Source organism: Salmo trutta, chromosome 33 (assembly GCF_901001165.1).
Source record: "Salmo trutta chromosome 33, fSalTru1.1, whole genome shotgun sequence".
Taxonomy (NCBI): domain Eukaryota; kingdom Metazoa; phylum Chordata; class Actinopteri; order Salmoniformes; family Salmonidae; genus Salmo; species Salmo trutta.
The window spans coordinates 27,128,565-27,155,489 of record NC_042989.1 but is presented as its reverse complement, the minus strand read 5'-3'; the positions used below and the strand labels follow the sequence as shown (position 1 = coordinate 27,155,489).

The window sequence follows — 26,925 nt, the reverse complement described above, 5'->3', positions numbered from 1 at the left end:
TAAAAAGAGAAGTAGAGTGAGTCAGGCAGGTCTGTTGAAATGTCAGTGGGCTTTGCTCCTCCACTGTGGTCCTCACATCTCCAGACCGACTCAGCCAGTCAACCTTACACTGATCAATACCTGTGATTGATTGCACCAAATTTGAGACAACTGGGTAGTCTCTTTCTCGATTCGCTCAGTAATTGTTGGCAAGGTGTGTGTGTGTGTGTGTGTCTGGTTGTACAGAGCTGTGTGTACCCTGGGGTTGTACTGACTAGTGAGATGTGTGTGTGTACACTCCTCCCCCCTGATTCTTGGGGCTGCTGGGAGCTGGCAGTGACTCATGCTGCAGTGCCAGTGTGTGACTGCACCCACTGCCACTGCCTCCACACTCCCTCTGAGAACACACAAACGCTGGCTCACACAGAGGGAGGAGCACAGAGATGAGGGAAGGGAAGAGGAAAGATAGAGGGAGTATGACAGAAGAGATGGGGAGGAAGAGAGAAAGGAGGGAAGAAGATTTTAATAGGCAGGGAAAGAAGAAAGATGAGGGGAGGGGAAGCGAGGGATAAAGAGGAGGAAGCAGCCTCTGTGGTAAGAGTGAGGCTTTGAGAACAGATGCTGTGTTCTCTCTCTCCTCTATCTGTCTCACTCCATCATTCAATCCCCTGCTGATCCACAGACAGCGGCAGTAGTGATATGCACCACTGAGTGAACATTATTCACATGTGGTAGAGCTCAACTAACATCTTATTAGCACCAACTTTACATACAGTAACTGAGTCCAAATATCATAGCTACACACTGTCACTTTAAATGGAACTGACCCCAACCCTGTAGAATGTTGTGGAGAGGTCCTCTTTGTCTCTGCTGGATTAGCTGTCCTCTTTCCCTCAGATTCTCTCTCTCTCTTGCTTCTACCCCTCTTGCTTTTCTTCCTTTCAGGGCTAGTGACCCGTCTGTCCTCTATCCCTCAGGTTCTCTCTCTCTTCCTTCTACCCCTCTTGCTTTTCTTCCTTTCAGGGCAAGTGACCCGTCTGTCCTCTATCCCTCAGGTTCTCTCTCTCTTCCTTCTACCCCTCTTGCTTTTCTTCCTTTCAGGGCAAGTGACCCGTCTGTCCTCTATCCCTCAGGTTCTCTCTATCTCTTCCTTCTACCCCTCTCACTTTTCTTCCTTTCAGGGCTAGTGACCCGTCTGTCCTCTCCCCTGAGTCGGCTAGTCAGCATTGCCTCTCTTGCTCAGCAGGGCTCAAGGCCTCATTGCCTCTCACCCCACCCTCATTTCCTTGGAGGCTTGTGTGTGTGACCTGTCTCTCCTCCGTCTCTTGTGGCCAATGTCTGCTGGCCACTGCCCGCTCTTGCACAGCATTATCCATGACTTCTGTCTGTCATCTTGCCTCCCTCTGTTGACCTGTCTCCCCCTCTCCCGAATCCCTCTCCATAGTGATTCTGGCCTAGGGCCTATATTTCTCCCTGTGGCTGGTCAGCGTCCCCTCTCTCTCAGCAGGGCCCAGGGCTGGCTAATCTGTCACCTTGATTATCCCACCTCTCTCCTTCCCTTTCTCCCGCCATCCCTCTCCCTCTCTTCTTCTGGGGCCAATGAACTCTCTCTTCTACCAGTGTGCTGGTGTCTAGGCCTGGGGCCTGTGTGCCGGGGCCAAATGTCCAGTGGAGGGCGGGGGCCGGGGGAGGTATGATCAACATCATCCCACCTTACATGCTGACTACACTTCTCGCGTCGCAAAATAAATGTAAACATACATGTTATTTAATTATTGCACCCACACTGCTCGCTTGCGCCAACGAGCGTCTGTGTTGCCAAGGGCTAAAATAGAAGTCAGTTCTATTTCTGACGCAGATCACGCTGCAAGTCCTGCCTCTCCCATCTCTTCATTGGTTTATAGAAGCAGATACCCATGTGCCATCTCCTCATTGGTTATACCCATGTGGATGATTGAAAGATTAACTGAGTTTGGTCGGTCATTGTGGTAACTATGAAAGTTAGATGTCAATCGCCATATAAAGTCCAAAGAAGAAAAAGCCTGGAAGGAGGAGAGATGACTAGAAACGATTCGGTTGACTGTTTTATGTGTGGATCAATTGTCGGAGTAGAGGACCTTGTGCATTTCAGGTAAAATAACAACTCAACGTTTATATCCCAGGACAAATTAGCTAGCAACAGCAAGCTAGTTAAATAGGACAAATTAGCCAACAACTGCAAGCTAGCTAGCTAAATTGCCGTAAATGTTTAATGATTTTCGACCTGTCCCCAAATGATTTGGTGTGGGGGGACAAAATCAATTTGCGCACGGCCGGTTTGGGTACGGTGTTACTACCACCTTGGCTGGGTCAGCCTCGGCCTTGATGCTCCCTCCCCTATGTAACCACATTGATCTGCGTTATAGCTATCTGGAGGTGTACAGCCAGAGAATTGTCATTACCTCAACAATCCTTTACAACACTGAGACTTGGCCGTGCTAAGTCAGCGGTTTGTCTGTCAATCAGTGAATGACTGATGTCACCCGAAGGAGCATCGTTTGGAACTCTCCCAGACAGCCATTATAGCGTAATACATCGTTTCTATGCAAGCCCTAAGATAGGTACTTCACATATTATCTGTATTATTCTATTGTCCCAGGGCTCTAGATGTCTGGACCCCTTCAAATAGAAACTACTGTGGTCTTTAGAACAGTCAGCCACCAGTCCATCCTCTGGCCTGGAGTCAAAGCCCTAGTCTGGCTCTCTCAGGGCCGCTAATACAAGGACTCCAGCCCTCCACCAAACCATCAAAGACAAGTTAACCACTATCCACAGCTAGTGTATTGTGCATTCTGCCTTTCTTACTTCTCTCCCCTCTGTATTCATTCAAAATGCTGTGGCTAAATTGAAGTGTCACTGGAATTTAGTGTGTTATGCAGAACAGGGCCCGCAATAGGGCGAGAAGCCTTTTTACTGTGTTTGGCTGGAGGCTGGCACCTCGCGAGAGCCCTGGCAGTGGGCGTGCAGCCAGCTTTGTTTCGGGGCGTTTTTACTTCACCAAAAGAAAATCTCTGAACTTGTGATCTTCAACACAATTAGAAATGCTCACCCCTTTTAAACCCACAATGCTGCTAATTGATAATCCAGCCTTGTGTGTGTTTCTGTGTGTTTGTATGAGTAGGGAATCCAGTGGCATTCTATTGAAGTATTAGGTTCTTCTCCTATGGAGTTGGGATGGAGCTCCCTGGTGGCTGGCTGCCCAAGGCCTGCTTGGTTTCAACTGCTCTCCTATGGAATCACTCACGGTTGCCCCTCAGAACTGTGGCTAGTCAAACAGTGTATGATCTGACAATAGCTGACTTGTCATCCTCTTAGTTATCTCTCCCCCAGCTGTGTGTTTGTGTGCGTGCACATGTCTATGCTCTTAAGGGCTTCTGTTGAACCTTTTAGTATAGGTGAATTAAAAGGGATGAGCTAAAATGAAGTTGATTCCCTGGCTGGTGTCTGTGTGCAAACACTATGCACGGCTAATCCACTTCCTTCTCCAGTGTGAGAGACGAGGGAGTGTTAATTTAGCCCTGCACTGTGGCCCTGCTCAATACACATTGTGTTCACCGGCATTTCCTCATTCAATTTCAGCCAATATAATCTGTATTTTATCTCATTCTCATTTGATTTGGCGGGGATCCGAGTACCTCTTATTGCAGATTATTATGAGTGGAGCTAAATGATCAATCCTGGCATTATCACGCTACTGTTACATTTACATTTTAGTCATTTAGCAGACGCTCTTATCCAGAGCGACTTACAGTAGTGAATGCATACATTTCATTTTATGCATAATTTTTTTTTTTTGTACTGGCCCCCCGTGGGAATCGAACCCACAACCCTGGTGTTGCACACACCATGCTGGCGTTGCAAACACCATGCTCTACCAACTGAGACACAGGGATTCTGTTCTCTCTCCCACCGCTTCTAATTGAAATTACTCACACTTGGGATACACCATTCTATTATTCATGTTGTTGGGTGTTTTCTAGGGCTGGGAATTGCCAGGGACTTCACGATAGGATATTATCAAGATACTTAGATGCTGATATGATATGTAGGCCTATTGCGATATTGTGATATGATGTTCAGAACATATTGCTCACTATGCACTGAGTATACAAAACATTAAGAAAGCTATGATCTCTTATTGATGTAAATTGTTAACCTCTAAAAGTCTAAACTGTTGGGGGGGGGGGGGGTCTAAGCTAACATGGATTTGTTTTATGATTGTCATACATTTAGCTATTTGATTTAGAATTTTAGGACCCCTTTAGGTATAAATTTTTTGTGGATAAAATATTTAATTTAGCCTTTACTACTACAGCCCATAGACCCCTTTCTGTGTTTGCAAACATTGCCGCATGCGTGCAAGTTGGTGGCAGTGGCAGAACAAAAGGGAGTTGTTATTTTTTGTATATATATTTTTTTAAATGTCAACTTTATTTAACTAGGCAAGTCACTTAAGAACAAATTCTTATTTACAATGACGGCCTACACTGGCCACACTCGGACAACGCTGGGCCTATTACACGCTGATCTATGGGACTCCCAATCACGGTCGGTTGGGATACAGCCTAGATTCGAACCAGGGTGTCTGTAGTGACGCTTCTAGCACTGAGATGCAGTGCCTTAGACCACTGCGCCACTCGGGAATCCCTTATAGAACGCTAGCAAAAAAAGCCTCTATTTGTATGTTGATTATGAGTGCGTTTCACACTACTTTTGGATTATAATTGGATTTTAAGCCTCGTATGAATGTGCTGTTTACTATGTTTGTGTCGTCATCGCTAATCAACTTTAAAAAAAACACTTCAACCAGTAAAATGTTTCTTTGGCTAGCTTTTGCTACAGCCTATATCAATGAGCGTTAGCATTCTAGCTAACAACTGCTGCATCAAAAATAGTTATTTTACAAAGATCACAGCCAAATATAATATTAGAGACGGTCCAAGCAAGAATCAAAACATTGTAAGTGTATGAGAACCCAAAAAAGTTATTTTGTTTAGAAGTAATAAAATCGTAAATCTACTGTAGGCTATGCTCAATATTAGGAAGGTGGGCCTTATGTTTGGTATACTCTGTGTATGTCTGCTGCAGAGAGACTACACAGAGCACGAGAACATTTGTTTTGATCAGTCATGGAAATAAAAGTGCTGAAAACATGTGGGCACACCATTTAAAAATAAAATGGAGAACAAGCTATAGGAAGAAAAATTGTTTGGGTGTAGGTACAGCCGACTAGCGCTAGCTAACGCTACTTTTTATTTTATGACATTTTTTCTGATCAATACCTGGAGTCATAATATCGATTATAATATTGCGATAGGTAACTGTTTAGATTTTTTTCTTCCCATTACTAGTGTTTGGGTGTGCATAGGTGGGGTGGCAGGACATCATGTTAGGTCATAAGCACACACAGTTAGCCTGGCTGGAAGCCTCTCTGACCAGGGATGGCACTACTTCTGATTTGCTGCCACTACATTGGGCTCTATGGTGGATATACTAAGGGTGGTGTGAGCGTATGTACAGTACATCATAGACATCATAGAGCCTATCCCCAGTGAGTGCCAGAGCCAAATGCAGGGAGGGGTGAGGAAGGGTTGCTGTTGTTGGGGGCTATGGGTTCTGTCTCAGTGGCTGCAGCTGCTTCTGGCCGTCTCCCTGCCTCTCGTTTTCGGCTTCATTTCACCCCCTAATGAAGATTTAGAGGCACCTCTGGCAAGGGGGTGAGGGGGGAGAGGGAGTGTGTACGTGAGGGAGATCAAGGGAGGAAGAGACTGAGGGGACTGAGAGAAAGGATGTCTTTCACTAGCTAGGTTTCCATCCAATTGGCAACAGATTTTGAAGGAATTATTCTCAAATCTGCATAAAAACAATAAGTGCATTTTCCCACCAAAGATGTATTTCCATCAATTGTACTTGTTGCAGACAAAAGGCTGTGCTTAATGACGTAGTGAACATAAACATTCCTTGTGCGGTTAAATTCCCATGTACCGATTAAAAAAAGACAAGTTAAATGGGTTTCCGTTGCATTTTCAAATCTACTGATGCTTTTCTCACATTGTTTTGCCTTATATAGCGAAATGTTGCATTATATAGCATGTGTGCCCACTCTGGTATTGGCACGTGCGCTCCAGCCAGCAGCTCACAGATGCAGTGTGGGTAGAGCCTATATGATTATGGACATTATTTTCATTTGCAGCCAAACATTGATGATTATGTCACCAGAATAAGCAACTGAATATTTATTGAAAAGGAGCATCAAGCTCATCACCTTGCATTTTCACCACCCTGTGAAGTTCATCATTTATTTCATCTGTAGCATAATATACTGCATGCTTTCCTGACGAGTCGTAGTGGGAGGACCACACATGTTATCGTGTGACTTTAAGTTTACTTTGATTTAATGGTTATTATATCAATATTTGCGCATGAAAGCATTTCCACCAACATTTCTCACATAGTAAATGTTACCAACAGAAAAACATCCAACCTTTTTCTAGTGTATTTTGTTTTGTCAACATTTGGTAAGTTTACCAACAAATGTTCTGTTTCCATCAGGCCTGTCATGACATGTTTTATCTGACATGTACTTTACTGGCATAAAAAGGTTAGATGGAAACCTGGTTAGTGTCCCAGTGAAATCTCCTGTGATGGACCACCTCTGCTCCAGTGTAGGAAGGAAACTGTCTATTGTGACTGGTCTCTTCCTCTCTCTATTCAATTCAAAGGGCTTTATTGGCATGGGAAACATATGTTTACATTGCCAAAGCAAGTGAAATACATAATAAACAATACAAAATTAACAGTAAACATTACACTCACAAATGTTCCAAAGGAATAGAGACATTTCAAATGTCGTATTATGGCTAGTGTTGTAACGATGTGCAAATAGTTAAAGTACAAAGGGGAAAATAAATAAACATAAATATAGGTTGCATTTACAATGGTGTTTGTTCTTCACTGGTTGCCCTTTTCTTGTGGATACAGGTCACAGATATTGCTGCTGCAGTGATGGCACACTGCTATTTCACCCAATAGATATGGGAGTTTATCTAAATCGAGAAAAAAAATTGAATTCTTTGTGGGTCTGTAATCTGAGGGAAATATGTGTCTCTAATATGGTCATACGTTTGGCAGGAGGCGAGGAAGTACAGCTCAGTTTCCACCTCATTTTGTGGGCAGTGTGCACATAGCCTGTCTTCTCTTGAGAGCCAGGTCTTCCGACAGTGGCATCTCTCAATAGCAAGGCTATGCTCACTGAGTCTGTACATACAGTACCAGTCAAAAGTTTGTACACACCTACTCATTATTTTTACTATTTTCTACATTGTAGAATATTAGTCAAGACATCAACACTATGAAATAACACATGTGCAATCATGTAGTAACCAAAATAGTGTTAAACAAATCAAAATAAATTTGAGATTCTTCAAAGTAGCCACTATTTTCCTTGATGACAGCTTTGCACACTCTTGACAACAGTCTTTGAGGAGTTCCCACATATGCTGAGCACTTGTAGGCTGCTTTTCATTCTGCGGTCCAACTCATCCCAAACCATCTCAGTTGGGTTGAGGTCGGATGATTGTGGAGGCCAGATCATCTGATGCAGCACGCCATCACTCTCCTTCTTGGTCAAATAGTCCTTACACAGCCTGGAGGTGTGTTGGGTTATTGTCCTGTTGAAAACAAATGACAGTCCCACTAAGCCCAAACCAGATGGGATGGTGTATCGCTGCAGAATGCTGTGGTAGCCATGCTGGTTAAGTGTGCCTTGAATTCTTAATAAATCAGTGTCACCAGCAAAGCACCCCCACACCATCACACCTCCTCCTCCATGCTTCACGGTGGGAACCACTCATGCGGAGGTCATCCGTTCACCTACTCTGCGTCTCATGAAGACACGGTGGTTGGAACCAAAAATCAAACATTTGGACTCCAGACCAAAGGACAAATTTCCACCTGTCTGATGTCCATTGCTCGTGTTTCTTGGCCCAAGCAAGTCTCTTCTTATTATTGGTGTCCTTTAGTAGTGATTTCTTTGCAGCAATTTGACCATGAAGGCCTGATTCACACAGTCTCCTCTGAACAGTTGATGTTGATGTCTGTTACTTGAACTCTGTGAAGCATTTATTTTGGCTGAAATCTGAGGTGCAGTTAATTCTCATGAATTTAGGAACTTATCCTCTGCAGCAGAGGTAACTCTGGGTCTTCATTCCCTGTGGTGGTCCTCATGAGAGCCAGTTTCATCATAGCGCTTAGTTTTTGTGACTGTCAATTTTCCGGATTTACTGACCTTCATGTCTTAAAGTAATTATGGACTGTCGTTTCTCTTTGTTTATTTGAGCTGTTCTTGCCATAATATGGACTTGGTCTTTTACCAAATAGGGCTATCTCCTGTATACCACCCCTACCTTGTCACAACACAACTGATTGGCTCAAATGCATTAAGAAGGAAAGAAATTCCACAAAATAACTTTTAACACGGGACACCTGTTAATTGAAATGCATTCCAGGTCACTACCTCATGAAGCTTGATAAGAGAATGCCACGATTGTGCAAAGCTGTCATCAAGGCAAAGGGTGGCTACTTTGACGAATGTCAAAATAAAATATATTTATATTTTTTTAACACTTTTTTTGGTTACTACATTATTCCATATGTGATATTTCATAGTTTTGATGTCTTCTATTATTCTACAATGTAGAAAATAGTAAAAATAAAGAAAAGCCCTTGATTGAGTAGGTGTGTCCACACTTTTGACTGGTACTGTATTTAAATAAGGTATTTTTTTCTTTTTTTTAATATATTTTCAAAAATGTAAACTTTTTTTGCTTTGTCATTTTGGGGTATTGTGTGTAGATTGATGAGGAAAATTAGGAAAATTCATTTTGGAACAAGGCTGTAACGTAACAATGTGGAAGCAGGGAAGGGGTCTGAATACTTTCCAAATGCACTGTATGTTTTTTTTATAGAGCCCGAAAAGATTTTGAGAAGTGGTTTATCCATTTTGGATAGGTAGCTCTTCGCGTTGTTGTTAGTTTAGTGTAATAGTCCAATTTTCCCAGTAGTGGTTAGATTCTATGGATTCTTCAGTTACATTGAGCTGATTTCTGATGTGCTGTTCCTTCTTTTTTCTTAGTGTGTGTGTGTGTGTGTGTGTGTGTGTGTGTGTGTGTGTGTGTGTGTGTGTGTATATATATATATTAGTAGGCATAGGTTTAGGTTTTCTGGTTCTCTGTTTTTGGTTGGATACTGTATGTTTCTCAATTTCTTTCTTAGGGTTTTGCATTCTTCATTAAACCATTTGTCATAAATTTTCTTAGGTCGTCTGCTTTTCATTTTTTGATTTGATAAGGAAGCTGATTAAATATACAATGTAGTCTTTCTACTGCCAAGTTTAAACCAGGAAGTTGTCTAAAATGGGTTGGATTTGTTGTTGCCCAATAGTTTTTTGTTAGGTTTCTACACTACTTTCCTTACATCTAAAGCGTTTCTTAATAGTATGTGGTTTGTTCGGCTTTGATGCCTCATGATTGTGACTTGCTCTGTTCAATTAGGCTGTGATTTTGCTGTGATCTGATAGGGGTGTCAGTGGGCTGACTGAACGCTCTGAGAGACTGGGTTGAGGTCAGTAATAAAGTAGTCTACAGTAAGGCCTACGACTGCCAAGGGATGAGCTATAGGTGTACCTAGAGTAGGAGTCCCCTCAAAGCCTACCATTGACTATGTACATACCCAGCATGTGACAGCGCTGCAGGAGTTGTGACCCATTTTGTTGGTTGTTTTGTTGTAGTTGTGTCTAGGGGGGGGGGCGTATTTGGGAGGGAATGCTGTCACCTGCAGGTAGGTGTTCCCTGTGTGCTGAGAATGTTGGGTTCTTGTCCAGTTCTGGCGTTTAGGTCACCACAGACTAGTACATGTCACTGGGCCTGGACATTTTTGCCCTCTCCCTCTAGGATGGAGAAGCTGTCATCATTAACGTATGGGGATTCTAGTGGAGGGATATAGGTAGCACACAGGAGGACATTTTTCTCTGTTGAGATAATGTCCTTATTCATTTCTAGCCAGATGTAAAATGTTCCTGTTTTCATGAATGTAATGGATTGGGTTAAGTCTGATCTATACCAAATCAGCATACCCTTTGAGTCTCTTCCCTGTCTAACACCTTGTAGTTTGGTAGATGGGAGACCAGCTCTCTCTAACCTAGAGGGCAACCAGTGGGTCTGTCTCCTCTTTACCATGTTTCTTGCAGGATGACATGGGTCTGGATTCCTGCTCTTTAGACCAAAAGCATATGACCTTGTATATTCTAGGATGAGATAGTAAAGCTTTGTGGTCCATAGTGTCCAGTGTTCTTATTTGTGTGGTTTGGGCTTGGACCAATATTTGTGAGCAGAGCATGCTGAGTATCTGATACATGCCTCTTAGGTCTCAGGATTGGGCTTGGGTGGGTGTAGGAGTGGGGGTTGTGCCTGTTGCTCTGCTCAAGGCCTGGGTCTATGTATGATTGTCATGTTGGGGGCAGGAGGGGCACAGGGCTGATCTGGGGGGACCTATATGGTTTGTGGCCATGGTTTGTTTGGGAGGGTGTTAACTGGTTGGGGTGGGGGGTTGGATGTGCCTGGTGGTGCTGTGTCCTGGATGTGCCTGGTGGTGCTGTGTCCTGGATGTCCTTGGTGGTGCTGTGTCCTGGATGTCCTTGGTGGTGCTGTGTCCTGGATGTCCTTGGTGGTGCTGTGTTCTGGATGTCCTTGGTGGTGCTGTGTTCTGGATGTCCTTGGTGGTGCTGTGTCCTGGATGTGCCTGGTGGTGCTGTGTTCTGGATGTGCCTGGTGGTGCTGTGTTCTGGATGTGCCTGATGGTGCTGTGTTCTGGATGTCCTCGGTGGTGCTGTGTCCTGCATGTCCTTGGTGGTGCTGTGTCCTGGATGTCCTTGGTGGTGCTGTGTCCTGGATGTGCCTGGTGGTGCTGTGTCCTGGATGTGCCTGGTGGTGCTGTGTCCTGGATGTGCCTGGTGGTGCTGTGTTCCTTGGTGGTGCTGTGTTCTGGATGTCCTTGCTGGTGCTGTGTTCTGGATGTCCTTGCTGGTGCTGTGTCCTGGATGTCCTTGCTGGTGCTGTGTTCTGGATGTGCCTGGTGGTGCTGTGTCCTGGATGTGCCTGGTGGTGCTGTGTTCCTTGGTGGTGCTGTGTTCTGGATGTCCTTGGTGGTGCTGTGTTCTGGATGTCCTTGCTGGTGCTGTGTTCTGGATGTCCTTACTGGTGCTGTGTTCTGGATGTCCTTGCTGGTGCTGTGTTCTGGATGTCCTTGCTGGTGCTGTGTTCTGGATGTCCTTGCTGGTGCTGTGTTCTGGATGTCCTTGCTGGTGCTGTGTTCTGGATGTCCTTGCTGGTGCTGTGTTCTGGATGTCCTTGCTGGTGCTGTGTTCTGGATGTCCTTGCTGGTGCTGTGTCCTGGATGTCCTTGCTGGTGCTGTGGTCTGCATGTAGGTCCTCTAGATGCAGGTCTGGGGGGGGGCTCGCAGGTCTGGGGGGGTGACCATTGCGCCTGTGTGAGGTGCTGCGGTTGAAGGCAATGTCTTTTAGGGTTGTTGCAGAAGGGACTGCTGCTTTCTAGAGGTGGACCTGGTCATAAAGGCTCTTCAAGTCCAGGGTGGAGTGGTGGGCCAGGTAGACGTTAGCTTTTGAGGCACAGTCACGGGAAATGCTTGCGTTTACCTGCTGTATGGTAGCAGGGTGAACGTCTTTTCGTGGAAGCAGGGCGGGGAAAGTAGAAGAACGCGTTTCAATCCCTCCTTGAGTGCTGTGGCAACCCTTTTCCTGCTGCGCTCTCACATAGTTTGTGCCTGTGTGAATGTGGCTGGGGGACCCTAGTTGTTCCTTAGATAGCAAGTTTAGGGCATGCTGGGTGTTTGGGCACCAGAGTTTAGCCACTGGGTGTTTTCTTCTATCTATTTCCCATTGGAGCCCTTAAGGACAATTTGTGGCTTTTGTGTGCCCTCAGTGGGTGTGAAAGGATTTTCATGGGGATGCTAGGAGGGGGTAGGGTCTGCTGGGTTGGTGGTTCTTCATTTGTCTGTTCTGCTGTTGTGTCGAGGGAGGCTGTGGTCAGGATCTGGGGTGGACTGTTCAGCTGTGGTGTCGAGGCCGGCTGTCTCTCTCTCTCTCTCTATCTCTAGTGTGTAATTCTCTGATGCCTAATTAGGTGACTGGCTGTGATGAATGGCCCTTTGCCGTGCAGTTAAAACCCAATCTCCAGGCTGACCTTGTCATGCTTACTGATGGGGAGACTCGGATGTACACACACTCTTACCCCCCATCCCCTCGTCCTCTGTACTGTACCTACCTCCTCCTGCGGAGACATCTGTTGCTTTAATGTGTGTGTCCCCTCACATTGTACCTTACTCAGTGTTTCTCCGACCTTTGGCTGACCTCCACCAGCACCACCACTCTGCCATCACAAATAAAATATAGAACTATAAGATGTCCTTTTTAACTGTTTGTCGCCAGCCAGGGGTTGGTTCATTTTGGGGGTCATTGTGTCCAGTGTCTGTGTCTGTCCTTTCACCTTGTCTGGTGGTTTTGTTGAAACAGCTTTGTCCCCCTCCTGTTCTTAGAGCACTAAGAACTGGCGCGCCGCGGTGGACCTGACCGGCAGACTGCTGACAGCTCATGGTCAGGGCACGGCAAGGCTGGCCAGCCCTCCAGCCACGCCACTGACTCACTACAGGTACCTGTGTGTTTGTCTGTTCTGCCTGTCTAGGTTTCTGTGTGGCAATAGAAGTGCGATACTGGTGCATATGTCTGCGTGACAGTGTTTTTGTGTGTGTTCATGTTTCTGTTTTACATATGTACTTGCTTCCATTCAGCCACAAGAGAATTAGTGATGTTGGGCACTGATGTTGGGTGATTAGGCCTGGCTTGCAGTCGGCTTTCCAATTCATCCCAAAGGAGTATGATGGAGTTGAGGTCAGGACTCTGTGCAGGCCAGTCAAGTTCTTCCACATTGATCTTGATAAACCATTTCTATATGGACCTCGCTTTGTGCATGGGGGCATTGTCATGCTGAAACAGGAAAGGGCTTTTCCCCGAACTGTTGCCATTGTATGTTGTAGCGTTTTCATTCACTGGAACTAAGGGACCTAGCCCGAAACATGAAAAACAGCCCCAGACCATTATTCCTCCTCCACCAAACTTTACAGTTGACACTATGCATTCGGGCAGGTAGCATTCTCCTGGCATTTGCCAAATCCAGATTCGTCCGTCAGACTGCCAGATGGTGAAGCGTGATTCATCACTCCAGAGAACGTGTTTCCACTGCTCCAAAGTCCAATGGCGGCGAGCTTTACGTCACTCTAGCCAACACTTGGCATTGCGCATGGTGATCTTAGGCATGTGTGCCGCTACTGTTAAATGTGCCTGGCTTTATAAATCATCTATATATATATATATATATATATATATACAGAAATAAGACAGATCCTGCTTCTGTTGCCTGTTTAAGTGTTTGTTTAATAGCCTACTGATTCCGTGAACACCAAGCCTCACGCAATGACATGTCAAGTAAACAATTTCACAAATTCGTCTGTTTTTAATCTTTGCTTTGCTGTAATAAAGGCTTTCCACTTTTCTTTCTCGTTAGAACAGCCTCTGGTATTATTTATAATTGATTTTGTGTTGTTTACTCTGTTCTAAATTGTCTGAAAAAAATATGTATAATAATAATAATAATGCTCCGATTTCTTGATCTCAACTTATTGTTATTATTGTTATTATGATCATCTTTATAATAATAAGTAATGTCATTATCATTAGTAGGCTTAGTATACTGTTGCAGCCTTGTATAACAATCATTGAGCTGTACAGTCGTGGCCAAAAGTTGAGAATGACACAAATATACATTTTCACAGTCTGCTGCCTCAGTTTGTATGATGGTACTTTGCATATACTCCAGAATGTTATGAAGAGTGATCAGATGAATTGCAAAGTCCCTCCTTGCCATGCAAATGAACTGAATCCCCAAAAAACATTTCCACTGCAATTCAGCCCTGCCACAAAATGACCAGCTGACATCATGTCAGTGATTCTCTCGTTAACACAGGTGTGAGTGTTGACGAGGACAAGGCTGGAGATCAATCTGTCATGCTGATTGAGTTCGAATAACAGACTGGAAGCTTCAAAAGGAGGGTGGTGCTTGGAATCATTGTTCTTCCTCTGTCAACCATGGTTACCTGCAAGGAAACACGTGCCGTCATCATTGCTTTGCACAAAAAGGGCTTCACAGGCAAGGATATTGCTGCCATTAAGATTGCACCTAAATCAACCATTTATCGGACCATCAATAACTTCAAGGAGAGCAGTTCAGTTGTTGTGAAGAATGCTTCAGAATGCCCAAGAAAGTCCATCAAGCGCCAGGACCGTCTCCTAAAGTTGACTCAGCTGCGGGATCGGGGCACCACCAGTACAGAGCTTGCTCAGGAATGGCAGCAGGCAGGTGTGAGTGCATCTGCACGCACAGTGAGACAAAGACTTTTGGAGGATGGCCTGGTGTCAAGAAGGGCAGCAAAGAAGCCACTTCTCTCCAGGAAAAACATCAGGGACAGACTGATATTCTGCAAATAGTACAGGGATTGGACTGCTGAGGACTGGGGTAAAGTCATTTTCTTTGATGAATCCCCTTTCCAATTGTTTGGGGCATCCGGAAAAAAGCTTGGCCGGAGAATACAAGGTGAGCGCTACCATCAGTCCTGTGTCATGCCAACAGTAAAGCATCCTGAGACCATTCATGTGTGGGGTTGCTTCTCAGCCAAGGGAGTGGGCTCACTCACAATTTTTCCTAAGAACACAGCCATGAATAAAGAATGGTACAAACACATCCTCCAAGAGCAACTTCTCCCAACCATTCAGGAACAGTTTGGAGACGAACAATGCCTTTTCCAGCATGATGGAGCACCTTGCCATAAGGCAAAAGTGATAACTAAGTGGTTCGGGGAACAAAACATTGATATTTTGGGTCCATGGCCAGGAAACTCCCCAGACCTTAATCCCATTGAGAACTTGTGGTCAATCCTCAAGAGGCGGGTAGACAAACAAAAACCCACAAATTCTGACAAACTCCAAGCATTGATTATGCAAGAATGGGCTGCCATCAGTCAGGATGTGGACCAGAAGTTAATTGACAGCATACCAGGGTGGATTGCAGAGGTCTTGAAAAAGAAGGGTCAACAGTGCAAATATTGACTCTTTGCATCAACTTCATGAAATTTCAATAAAAGCCTTTGACACTTATGAAATGCTTGTAATTATACTTCAGTATTCCATAGTAACATCTGACAAAAATATCTAAAGACACTGAAGCAGCAAACTTTGTGGAAATTAATATTTGTGTCATTCTCCAAACTTTTGGCCATGACTGTAGACCTAAGAGCACATCCTGTTTAGTCTTAACACTGTAACTTACTTAGGCCTATATTTCATACTTATATAGGCTACTGTATCAATGATTCATTCATTTGTTCATGTGATCACGCAGCATATGTGTCATTCATGATTTGAAATGCAATCAAGAATTTTTGTTTTAAAATAAAAATAAAGCGACCCTTGAATAATTAGCTTAAACAAGAAATAAACTGTTCCATTTTGGAAATTGCTTTCACAAATTAATACGGCAGTTTTTAATCTTTGCTGTAATAAAGGCTTGACAAAAAAACTTTACAACAGACTCTCTGGTACCCTTAAACTTTATTTAGTGTTGTTTACATTGTTCCAAATGGTCAGAAAAATGATATTGTAATCTAACAGCACCTGTTTGGCATACATAATATGCACACAGAACTTGCTCCTTACCCTATTTTTCTTGATCTCCAGGATTTTCCACAACTAGTCAAATTGTATTCCACACGTCTGACTTCCCCTTTTTACCACATGAGCAACCAGTATCCTAAATATTCCCCCGTTTCGAGTTTGTTCCGTCCTCTGCATTTATTTTGCCGTTAAGGTGTTGAGTTTGTTTTAACCAATTTATTGATGGAATTATATGCTATTCTATAGGTCAGGCCCTATTGGTCACATGCATGCGATGCATACATGTGTCACGTAAAGAGAGCAAGGATATAGGGAATGTTTTTCCTTAACAAATGAGCAATTTCGGTAACAGAACTTTTCAGTGAGAAATGGCTGTTTTTAAAATTGATTGGTCGAAAGAACAGAAAACTCTTTTATTTTGTCGGGGACAGGCCTAATGTAGCTACGTGTCAGTACAGTGTGTCAGCAATAGAGAGGCCAGTCTAACATACTCTCCTGTCTGGCTGTGTGTGTGGCAGGGTGTGTGTGTGTGGCACAACGTGTGTGTGTGTGTGGCAGAGGAGAGGATGGGGGTGGAAGCCAGGAGCTGCCTGCACAAATTAGACTCTGGATGACAAGAGTGGGCTGACACACACACACACACACACACACACACACTCCGACAGGAGGGCTGAGGTAGGCTAAGACACACACACAGAGGACGACCGTATCGGGCCCACACACACATATATGTAAAGTTGGTTATGTGTGTGTTGTTGCAGCTGTGGTTTGTTCGCCTGGCCCTGCTCACCAAGCTGGAGTCTGTTCCAGAAGGCTGCTGGAACTGGAGCCGTTAGGAAACCTGGACCAACCTGATCTCTACGATGAATACTAGCATAATGTATACCCTGGGAGGAGAGGTACACACACCACCTACACCGAGTGTACAAAACATTAAGAACACCTTCCTAGTATTGAGTTACACCCCCCCCTCCCCTTTTGCGCTCAGAACAGCCTCAATTCAACATGGACCGTACAAGGTGTTGAAAGCGTTTCACAGTTGTGTAAAGTTGGCTGGATGTCCTTTGGGTGGTGGACCATTGTTGATACACATGGGAAACAAGCATTTTTCTACACCCGCAATAACATCTGCTAAATATGTGTATGTATCTTTTGTCTTGCCCATTAAATACCCTTCTTTAACCTGTCTCATGCTTTATTGACATCAATAAAGGATCATAGCTTTCACCTGGATTCACCAGGTCAGTCTATGTCATGGAAGAGAATCATGTTCATGATGTTGTGTACACTCAGTGTATACCTGAAGTACTAACCAAACGCCCTGACACCCTCAGATTTAACCATTGAAATACCCCAACCCTGCTAACAACCAAAGACCGCACTTTACGTCGGTGCCACTGGTGTTGTTGTTTTTCCCGTTTAACTCTGCTTGAACAGCTCTCTGATGTAGTGGCATTGCTTTAGTCTTTACAGCCCTAAAGGTTACTGTAGTAGAGGCAATCGCTATAGAGTCATGGCCGTGGACACACACACACACACACACACAGAGAACAGAGGTGAACATGTGAAGCTACACCAAACAGCAGTCCAAGGGGAGAGCAGTTTGAATTTCCATTCCTCAATATGAAATGCTTTGGGCTGCCGTAGGTGCCTCCAGATGCTGGCAACTGCTTCCTGCCTGGCATCAAAGATTCAGATCTGAAGGTCTGCTCCCCCCATCCAATATCTATTATCCATGATCTCACTCTTAGAAGGAACCTTAGTGGGCACCAAGCATCTCCTCTCAAACAATAATCTGTTTACAAAGTGAGAGGATTTTTTTTTGGGGGGGGCTATTATTTTCAAGATCCTCATCCACCACTAGGTTGTGGATAAATGATAGGATGTGTCTTTAACTTGTCAGGATGAAACCAGGTTAACCCCTGACCGTTTGTACTGGAGAACATGGCTGTTCTCTCTGTGATGTCACCGTGTGTCACTGCAGAGCTGTAGAGAGAGGAGTCGTGGGGGTTTTCAGGGGTGCTGCTGATTACCAGAGAAGCTGTACACAGAGAGACAGACAGAGAGAGGATGCTCTGTAGCCACCTGAATGTGTGTCTGATATCAGAGTCATAGATCAAAGACTCTGAGTTCAGGCACATTTCTGACTGCTCACCTCTGGGTAGGGCCTTCCTTCCTCAGGGGAGAGGAGAGAGGGTGGGAGGAAGAGAGATTGAGGAAGAGAGAGTGAGTGTAGGATGGGTAGATAGAGGGAGAGAGAAGGCTTCCTGCTTTGCAGCAAGCGTTTCGCAATGCCATCTGTACGTTTCATCTGTGGGTGTATGTGAATGATGCGTGAAACCTCTCTCTCTCTCTCTCTCTCTCTCTCTCCCTGTTCTCCTCTCTATCGCTCTCTCTCCCCGTTCTCCTCTCTCTCTCTCTCTCCCTCCTCTCTCTCTCTCTCTCTCTCTCTCTCTCTCTCTCCCTGTTCTCCTCTCTATCGCTCTCTCTCCCTGTTCTCCTCTCCATCGCTCTCTCTCCCCGTTCTCCTCTCTCTCGCTCTCTCGTTCTCTCTCCATGGTTCCGTTCTCGATGCGGGCGCTGCATGCAGAGCTGCCTCAGTACCTAGGGAAACCACAGGGGTCTCTGGACAGACTACACAGCATGAGGACTGTCTGTCAGACTGTGAGCACACACATCTGTCTTCCTATTCTTGTGAGGACTTCTGGCATTCACAAGTATAGTAAAACATGTACGCATACATACACACACCAACTTTCTCTTGTGTCCTCCATCACTTTTTTCTTCCAATAAAGGTAGTGATGCGCTAATGACTACCTTGCTGTGTGTGTGTCCCGTGTTTAAAACTTTCCAACTCCCTGTCTCTGATAGATTGTGGATGACCTAGAGCAGGGCTTGTCTGGGGACAGCAGTATGATCTACCTCACCCAGCAGAACTGACAAGGTACAGTACAGGCATATCAGACCTTCATTATCAGACACAGTGTTATTCACATCAGTCATTCCTTTCCCTCTAGCTTTTAACAAGGTCACAGAACAACCATTAAGGTTTCAAAACCGATGCAACGAAGTTTGGTGGTAAAGCCACTAATTTGCTGTCAAGCCCGTTTGGCAAAATTATGTATTTTTTAGGAACTTATTCATAAACAAGGTTAGAAAAGTTAGAAAAGAAATCAATATATAAAACCTTGGTTACGTTGATCAACACTTCAATAATTGGATAAACAGATGACTGAGCTCAGGCTCTGTGTGTGCAGTATGTTCACTAGTCTCTCCTCTTGATCTGATAGTTGCAGCTCTCTCCCACTGTCTGTCTGTCTGTGTCTGTCTGTCTCTCCCACTGGCTGTCTGTCTGTGTCTGTCTGTCTCTCTCTCCCACTGTCTGTCTGTGTCTGTCTCTCTCCCTCTCCCACTGTCTGTCTGTCTGTCTGTGTCTGTCTGTCTCTCTCTCCCTCTCCCACTGTCTGTCTGTCTGTGTCTGTCTCTCTATCCCTCTCCCACTGTCTCTCTCCCTCTCCCACTCTCTGTCTGTCTCTCTCTCCCACTGTCTCTCTCTCCCACTGTCTGTCTGTGTCTCTCTCTCCCTCTCCCACTGTCTGTCTGTGTCTGTCTGTCTCTCTCTCCCACTGTCTGTCTGTGTCTGTCTGTCTGTCTCTCTCTCTCCCTCTCCCACTGTCTGTCTGTGTCTGTCTGTCTCTGTCTGTCTCTCTCTCCCACTGTCTCTCTCTCCCACTGTCTGTCTGTCTCTCTCTCCCTCTCCCACTCTCTCTCTCACTCTCTCCCTCTCCCGCTGTCTCTCTCCCTCTCCCACTGTATCTCTCCCTCTCCCACCGTCTCTCTCCCACTGTCTCTCTCTCGCTCTCTCCCTCTTCCACTGTCTGTCTGTGTCTGTCTCTCTCTCCCTCTTCCACTGTCTGTCTCTCTCTCCCTCTTCCACTGTCTGTTTGTCTCTCCCTCTCCTACTCTCTCTCTCTCTCTCCCTCTTCCACTGTCTGTTTGTCTCTCCCTCTCCCAGTCTCTGTCTGTCTCTCTCTCCCTCTCCCACTCTCTGTCTGTCTCTCTCTCCCACTGTCTCTCTCTCCCACTGTCTGTCTGTCTCTCTCTCCCTCTCCCACTGTCTCTCTCCCTCTCCCACTGTATCTCTCCCTCTCCCACCGTCTCTCTCCCACTGTCTCTCTCTCACTCTCTCCCTCTTCCACTGTCTGTCTCTCTCTCCCTCTTCCACTGTCTGTTTGTCTCTCCCTCTCCCACTGTCTCTCTCTCCCTCTCCCACTGTCTCTCTCTCCCTCTCCCACTGTCTCTCTCTCCCTCTTCCACTGTCTCTCTCTCCCTCTTCCACTGTCTGTCTGTGGCTGTCTCTTTCTCTCCCACGGTCTGTCTTTCTCTCTCTCTCTCTCTCTCTCTCTCTCTCTCTCTCTCTCTCTCTCTCTCTCTCTGTCTCTGTCTCTGTCTCTCTCTGTCTCTCTCTCTCCCACTGTCTCTCTCTCTCTCTCTCCCACTGTCTGTCTCTCTCTCTCTCTCCCACTGTCTGTCTGTCTCTCTCTCTCTCCCACTGTCTGTCTGTCTGTCTGTCTCTCTCTCTCTCCCACTGTCTGTCTCTCTTTCTCCCACCGTCTTTCTCCCACTGTCTCTCTCTCTCCCACTCTCCCTCTCTCACTGTCTCAACAAAGACTTGGAACATCTCAATAGACCCCCACTGAGTGATTGTCTCAGTCAACTGAACACACACAGGTTCACAATACACATACTGTACACACCAAGCACAATCAGGCCCATTCACACATGAATACACACCCACTGCAGATGAGTGCAAATAAGCCCAGTGACAGCCTATACAATTAGCCTGAGGAGAGAGACAGTGTGAGAGAGAGAGAGGGTGTCGCAGAGCCTTCTCTCCCTCTATAATTCCTTCTCTCGGGCAATGAATTGATGGGTTGGAAGGTGATAGGAATACTAGTGTGATGAGGGGAGGGGTAGTTGGATAGAGAGATAGGAGAGAAAAGGAAGGTGGTGCTATATTTGCACTCCCATGCATTTGGGGTGTGTTATGGTCAACTGTATTTTTGTACAGCGGAATATCGAATGAATGAATGAATTGTCCCGAAAGCTACCTGGGTAAATGAGTCAGAAATGACTGAAATGAAACCAATTTGTCCTCTTGTGTGTTGCAGAATCTCTTCAGCTGTGGAGGTCTCGTTTGAGTCGGGTCATGTACTCCATGGCTAACAGTCTGCTCATAATGAAGGTGTGTGTGGTGTGTGTGCGTGCACAGGTGTGTGTGAGGGGGAGGGACTAACACTGTGTGTAAGGAGAGCTGCACCGAGCTACCATAGTCCTCTGTGTGTATGTACATGCTTTAACACACACATTCATCAACATACTTAAACACATTCCTACATGCCCACAGTCACAGATCGACACACATGCCCGTCCAGGGCTGTCAGGAAGCTAGCGGAGCAATTAGAAGAATGGATGACGACCAGCGAGAGACATGAACACACACAATGGCTAATAAGGGTTATTAGGCTTTAGCAGCATTGTTTTGGTGCAGTGAGTGGGTGTGTTTGGAGATGTCTTGTCAGGTACGTGTGTCTGGATCAGTGCTCTTCATTCTACCTTCCCCTCAGTCCTGCTCTCTGTCTAGACACATGCGGACAGTGGAATAGCCAGGCGGATGCTAGCTAGAGCATGTCCTGCTCCAAGCCACTGTGCGTCTGTCCTGCCAGTTGAAAACATCTTCAGTAGTATCATCACCCTCAGAGTCCAATGAAGAAACGGTGAAACACTAAACTATCATGCAACAAAACCACCATTCTGCTTGATGATCTGACTACCATGGACTGGAGTTTTACAGTAATTGATAGAGGCAGAACACTACCCGTCGAGGAACACACCGTGTCCGCCAGGCACAGGAGACATGATCATTTTGACAGGTTCTGTATCATCCTTTGATGAAGACTGCATTCATCATGTTTAATTGACTTCTATACTTTATACAGCACTAGAGAATCCTGTCTAATGATGTTGCTTGTTAGTGATTGTTGTGTGTAAGTGTTGTTTGTGTTGGTCTGTAGATGTATGATGGCAGACCACAGGCTTCCCAGAAGTATCCCATAGGATCACCCTGACTGGATTCTTTGTTAGTGAGAGAAATAGAGGAAGCGAGGGAGACGGAGAGGGAGAGTGTGTTCTGTCCAGGGGACAATTGAAAGAGCCACAGTGCCATCAGCTGGTGATATTTATGTACACACAGACACACACTGCACCAACTCACCGCCGACCTCTCTCCTATCCCCAGCTACATAGCAACCGTGCTCAGCAGTTCAGTCAGCATGTGAGCGATATGATGTGTGGTAAAGAACAGCCATGGCTGGGGCACAGTGTGACCAGGGACACCTTGCCCTGCTAATGGTCAATACACCTGATTGTATTCTCTCTCCCCCCTCCCTCTCTCTTTCTCACTCTCCCCCCTCTCTCTTTCTCTCTCTCTTTCCCCCTCTCTTGTCTTTCTCCCTCTCTCTCTCGTCTTTCTCCCCCCTCTTGTCTTTCTTTCTCCCCATCTCTCTCGTCTTTCTCTCTCTCTCCCCCCCTCCCTCTCTCTCTCTTTCTCTCTCCCCCTCTCACTCTCCCCCCTCTCTCTTTCTCTCTCTCTCTCTCTTTCCCCCCTCTCTTGTCTCTCTCTCCCTCTCTCTCTCTCGTCTTTCTCCCCCATCTTGTCTTTCTCTCTCCAGGACTATGTTCTGACTGTAGAGACATATCACTCCATCATCCAGTACGAGCACCAGCAGAGTGCAGCTGCTGAGTGGGATAGGTGAACACGCCTCTCTTTGAACTACAACTACTTTTCCTCAACATAATGCCAACGTGTTTTTGGTTCCTCAACATAATGACAATGTGTTTTTGGTTCCTCAACATAATGCCAATGTGTTTTTGTTCCTCAACATAATGCCAATGTGTTTTTGTTCCTCAACATAATGCCAATGTGTTTTTGGTTCCTCAACATAATGCCAATGTGTTTTTGTTCCTCAACATAATGCCAATGTGTTTTTGGTTCCTCAACATAATGCCAATGTGTTTTTGTTCCTCAACATAATGCCAATGTGTTTTTGTTCCTCAACATAATGCCAATGTGTTTTTGTTCCTCAACATAATGCCAATGTGTTTTTGGTTCCTCAACATAATGCCAATGTGTTTTTGTTCCTCAACATAATGCCAATGTGTTTTTGGTTCCTCAACATAATGCCAATGTGTTTTTGTTCCTCAACATAATGCCAATGTGTTTTTTGTTCCTCAACATAATGCCAATGTGTTTTTGGTTCCTCAACATAATGCCAATGTGTTTTTGGTTCCTCAACATAATGCCAATGTGTTTTTGTTCCTCAACATAATGCCAATGTGTTTTTGGTTCCTCAACATAATGCCAATGTGTTTTTGTTCCTCAGCATAATGCCAATGTGTTTTTTGTTCCTCAACATAATGACAATGTGTTTTTGGTTCCTCAACATAATGACAATGTGTTTTTGTTTGAATGATTATTTTGGACCAGATTGGAGACATTAAAACAGCAGTATTTCCTAGATGTGGAGAAAGCCTCTCTGGAGAAGGGAACTGGACCTACTGACACGTGTTTTGATGAACAGGTACGAATGAGTGGAAATAATTACTTCTGAGATGAATGTATCTGTAATTCTGTCAGACTTCTCTCACAATTCTAGTATGTGAGTTGGAACAGGGGGTCACACTTGTGTATTTGCCACTTTGTGATGCTTTGCTAGGAGACACAACAGTGCCATTCGCACTGTGTTGATTGACATTTCTGTTCATTCCTGTCACATCTTCACACAGAATCACTGAAGTAACCCAGCTGACTTGTGTGTGGGTTTCGGGTCCTTCGTCTACCTCAGTCAGAACAACTACTCAGAGGCACTCTCCTCCTTCACCGAGGTCCTGAAGATCGACCCCAAAAACCCTGTGGTAGGCAATCACACAATCTACAACAGTTTATGACAGCTAGACTTGATTAACTTACTCATACATTTCCTAGGATACCTCAGAAGTTGTACATTCTTAGAGACTGTAAATGAATGCCTTCTAGTTTGAGACCGATCTCTCCCCTTGGCTGTATGGCATATCCCCTCTCTCCTCAGGCAAGAAAACAGCATCCCTCTCTTCTCCTAAGGCAATAACCATGTCTTCTCCCCTCTCTCCCTAGACAAATAACGTCTTTCTTATCTCTCCTCTCTGCAGAGCCCTTCTCCCTCAGGCAAATGACTCTTTACTCTCCTCTCTCTACGTGCAATTAACTCATTTCTGCATTCTCCCCTCTCTATGCAGACATACAATGCCTTTCTCCCTCTTTCAGTAGAGTAATACCACTTCTGCCCCTTTCTCTCCCTGTAGGTCGATAACTTCCCTCTCTCCTCTCTCCTATAGGTGAATAACAACGTAGTGGTGTGCCTGTTGTACCTGGGCCGTCTGAAGGAGTCCCTGAGCCAGCTGGAGGGCCTGGTGCAGCAGGACTCTGCCCTGTACCTCCAGGAGAGCGTCCTCTTCAACCTCACTACCATGTACGAGCTGGAGTTGTCCCGCTCCACCCAGAAGAAACAGGCCCTGCCGGAGTCAGTGGCCTCCCGAGAGGGAGACTGCTTCAACACACAGTGCCTCAAACTGGTGTAGAGGGAACCAGGGAGGTATGGGAACCTTGTAGGTCACTATTAAGATTGGAACAAAACAATTGCAAGCACAGGAGGCCATCAGGAGGATAGTGTCCTAGTCTTGAGTTTCATAAGACTCCACTAAACAACATGGCCATTACCCTGCCTGAACTCCAGAGCAGGAACACAAACTGTCCCTTCAGTGCAGGCAAATCCACTTCCCACGTTATAGTAGTAGTGATGCAAATGTAATGATTGTGTGACTCTGATAGGCTATGTATGTGAATATATACAGAAGTGGGGGCTGCTGAGGGGAGGACGGCTCATAATAATGTCTGGAATGGAGTCAATGGAGTGGTATCATCCACATGGACACCACGTCGTTGATGTGTTTGATACCACTCCATTGAATTCATTCCAGTCATTATTATTGGGGCGGCAGGGAAGCCTAGCGGTTAGAGCGTTGGGCTAGTAACCGAAAGGTTGCAAGTTCGAATCCCCGAGCTGACAAGGTACAAATCTGTCGTTCTGCCCCTGAACAAGGCAGTGAACCCACTGTTCCTAGACCGTCATTGAAAATAAGAATTAGTTCTTAACTGACTTGCCTAGTTAAATAAAGGTAAAATAAAAAATGATTATGAGCCGTCCTCCCCTCGGCAGCCCCCACTGACATACAGTACAATGTTTTTAGACGAGGGAGACGTTTCACATTCCTGTGTGATTAAGACCGGAGTACATCATCAACCTGAAATCATGTTACTCCCCCCAGATCTGTGACTTCGGCCTGTAAAATCAACCACAGGTCTTCTGTAACTTTTCAATTGAGTGTGAATGTTTGACTTGTCTCAGGATACACCCCTCTCCATAAAACAAAAGGAATGTAAAATAGATATGTCATAATTTAAAACTGTACATATTATAAGTAGGGAAAATGTATAACTTGTAAAAATTATTATTGTATAAAATGATTTAATGTATTTAATTGAATTATTCTAATGATCTCTGTATCACTGTTTGTTTATATGTTTAAATTAATATTGTTTATCCAAATAAACTGACCATCGTGCAAAAATAAAATAAGTGCATCATGTGGAGAAATGGCAAACAACCAATTGCAGGAATCTGGAAATACAATTGAAATGTGGTACATGGATACTGTTGGTGAAAAGAGACAGACTAGCTAATGCAATGATCATTAATAGACTGAATGATTGAAAATAGAATTGCAATTGTATTTTCATGAGTACAAACTACTTATCTGTACATCAAGTTCTATACATCTTACAATTGAGGTAGGCCTTTAATCAATCAACACTTGTGAGTCCTCTGCTACTGACGTCAATAGTGATTTGATTCCTAAATACAATAGCTTTTTGGTATTTCTGCTTAGTAGAGTTAGTCTTGATTCTCACTCATGCATAGTAAACAAAAATATAAACGCAACATTTAAAGTGTTGGTCCCATGTTTTATGAGCTGAAATAAAAGATCATTTTGTAAATATATTTATTTTCTGGAAACCATTACATGCACCCATCTCATTGTTATTTAATTATTAGAGATATACAAATGTATTTTGCACCCACCATGCATCATGTCTGCAATGGTCATGTGAGGTGAAATGTGTGTATTTTGGGATGTGAGCACTGTGTGTTTGACTTGACGAAGATCCGTTTCGGATCTAAATGTTGTCAATAAAGCGGTGAATTGGGAGCTTTAACAGTGTGCAGGTCTTCTTGTTCTATACTAGTATTCTGTATTAGCCCAGCACCTATGTTTTTAAGGATGTGCGGATGACCACAAACTTTTCTGAAGTAAAAGATCCCAGAAATGTTCCATACGCACAAAAAGCTTATTTCTCTCACATTTCGTGCACAAATGTGTTTACATCCCTGTTAGTGAGCATTTCTCCTTTGCCAAGATTATCCATATCAAGAAGCTGATTAAACAGCATGATCATTACACAGGTGCACTTTGTGCTGGGGACAATAAAAGGCCACTCTAAAATGTGCAGTTTTGTCACACAACACAATGCCACAGATGTCTCAAGTTTTAAGGGAGTATGCAATTGGCATGCTGACTGCAGAAATGTCCACCAGAGCGGTTGCCAGAGAATTGAATGTTAATTTCTCTACCAGAAGCCGCCTCCAATGCTGTTTTAGAGAATTTGGCAGTACGTCTAACCTGCCTCACAACCGCAGACCACGTGTAACCACGCCGGCCCAGGACATGCATTTCTGTCTTCTTCCCCTGCGGGATCGTCTGAGACCAGCCACCCGGACAGCTGATGAAATTGAGTATTTCTGTCTGTTATCATGCCCTTTTGTGGGGGAAAACTCTTTCTGATTAGCTTGGCCTGGCTCCCCAGTAGGTGGGCCTGGCTTCCAAGTGGGTGGGCCTATGGTTGCGCCCCTGTCCAGTCATATGAAATCCATAGATTAGGGCCTAATGAATTTAT

The 26,925-nt window shown here is 44.9% G+C and overlaps 1 pseudogene; it reads left to right on the top strand.

Annotated features, from left to right (window-relative positions):
- The window catches only part of LOC115172774 (trafficking protein particle complex subunit 12-like), a 28,032-nt pseudogene extending 3,486 nt beyond the window's left edge, over window positions 1-24,546 (top strand).
- Window positions 24,547-26,925: the final 2,379 nt, after the last annotated feature.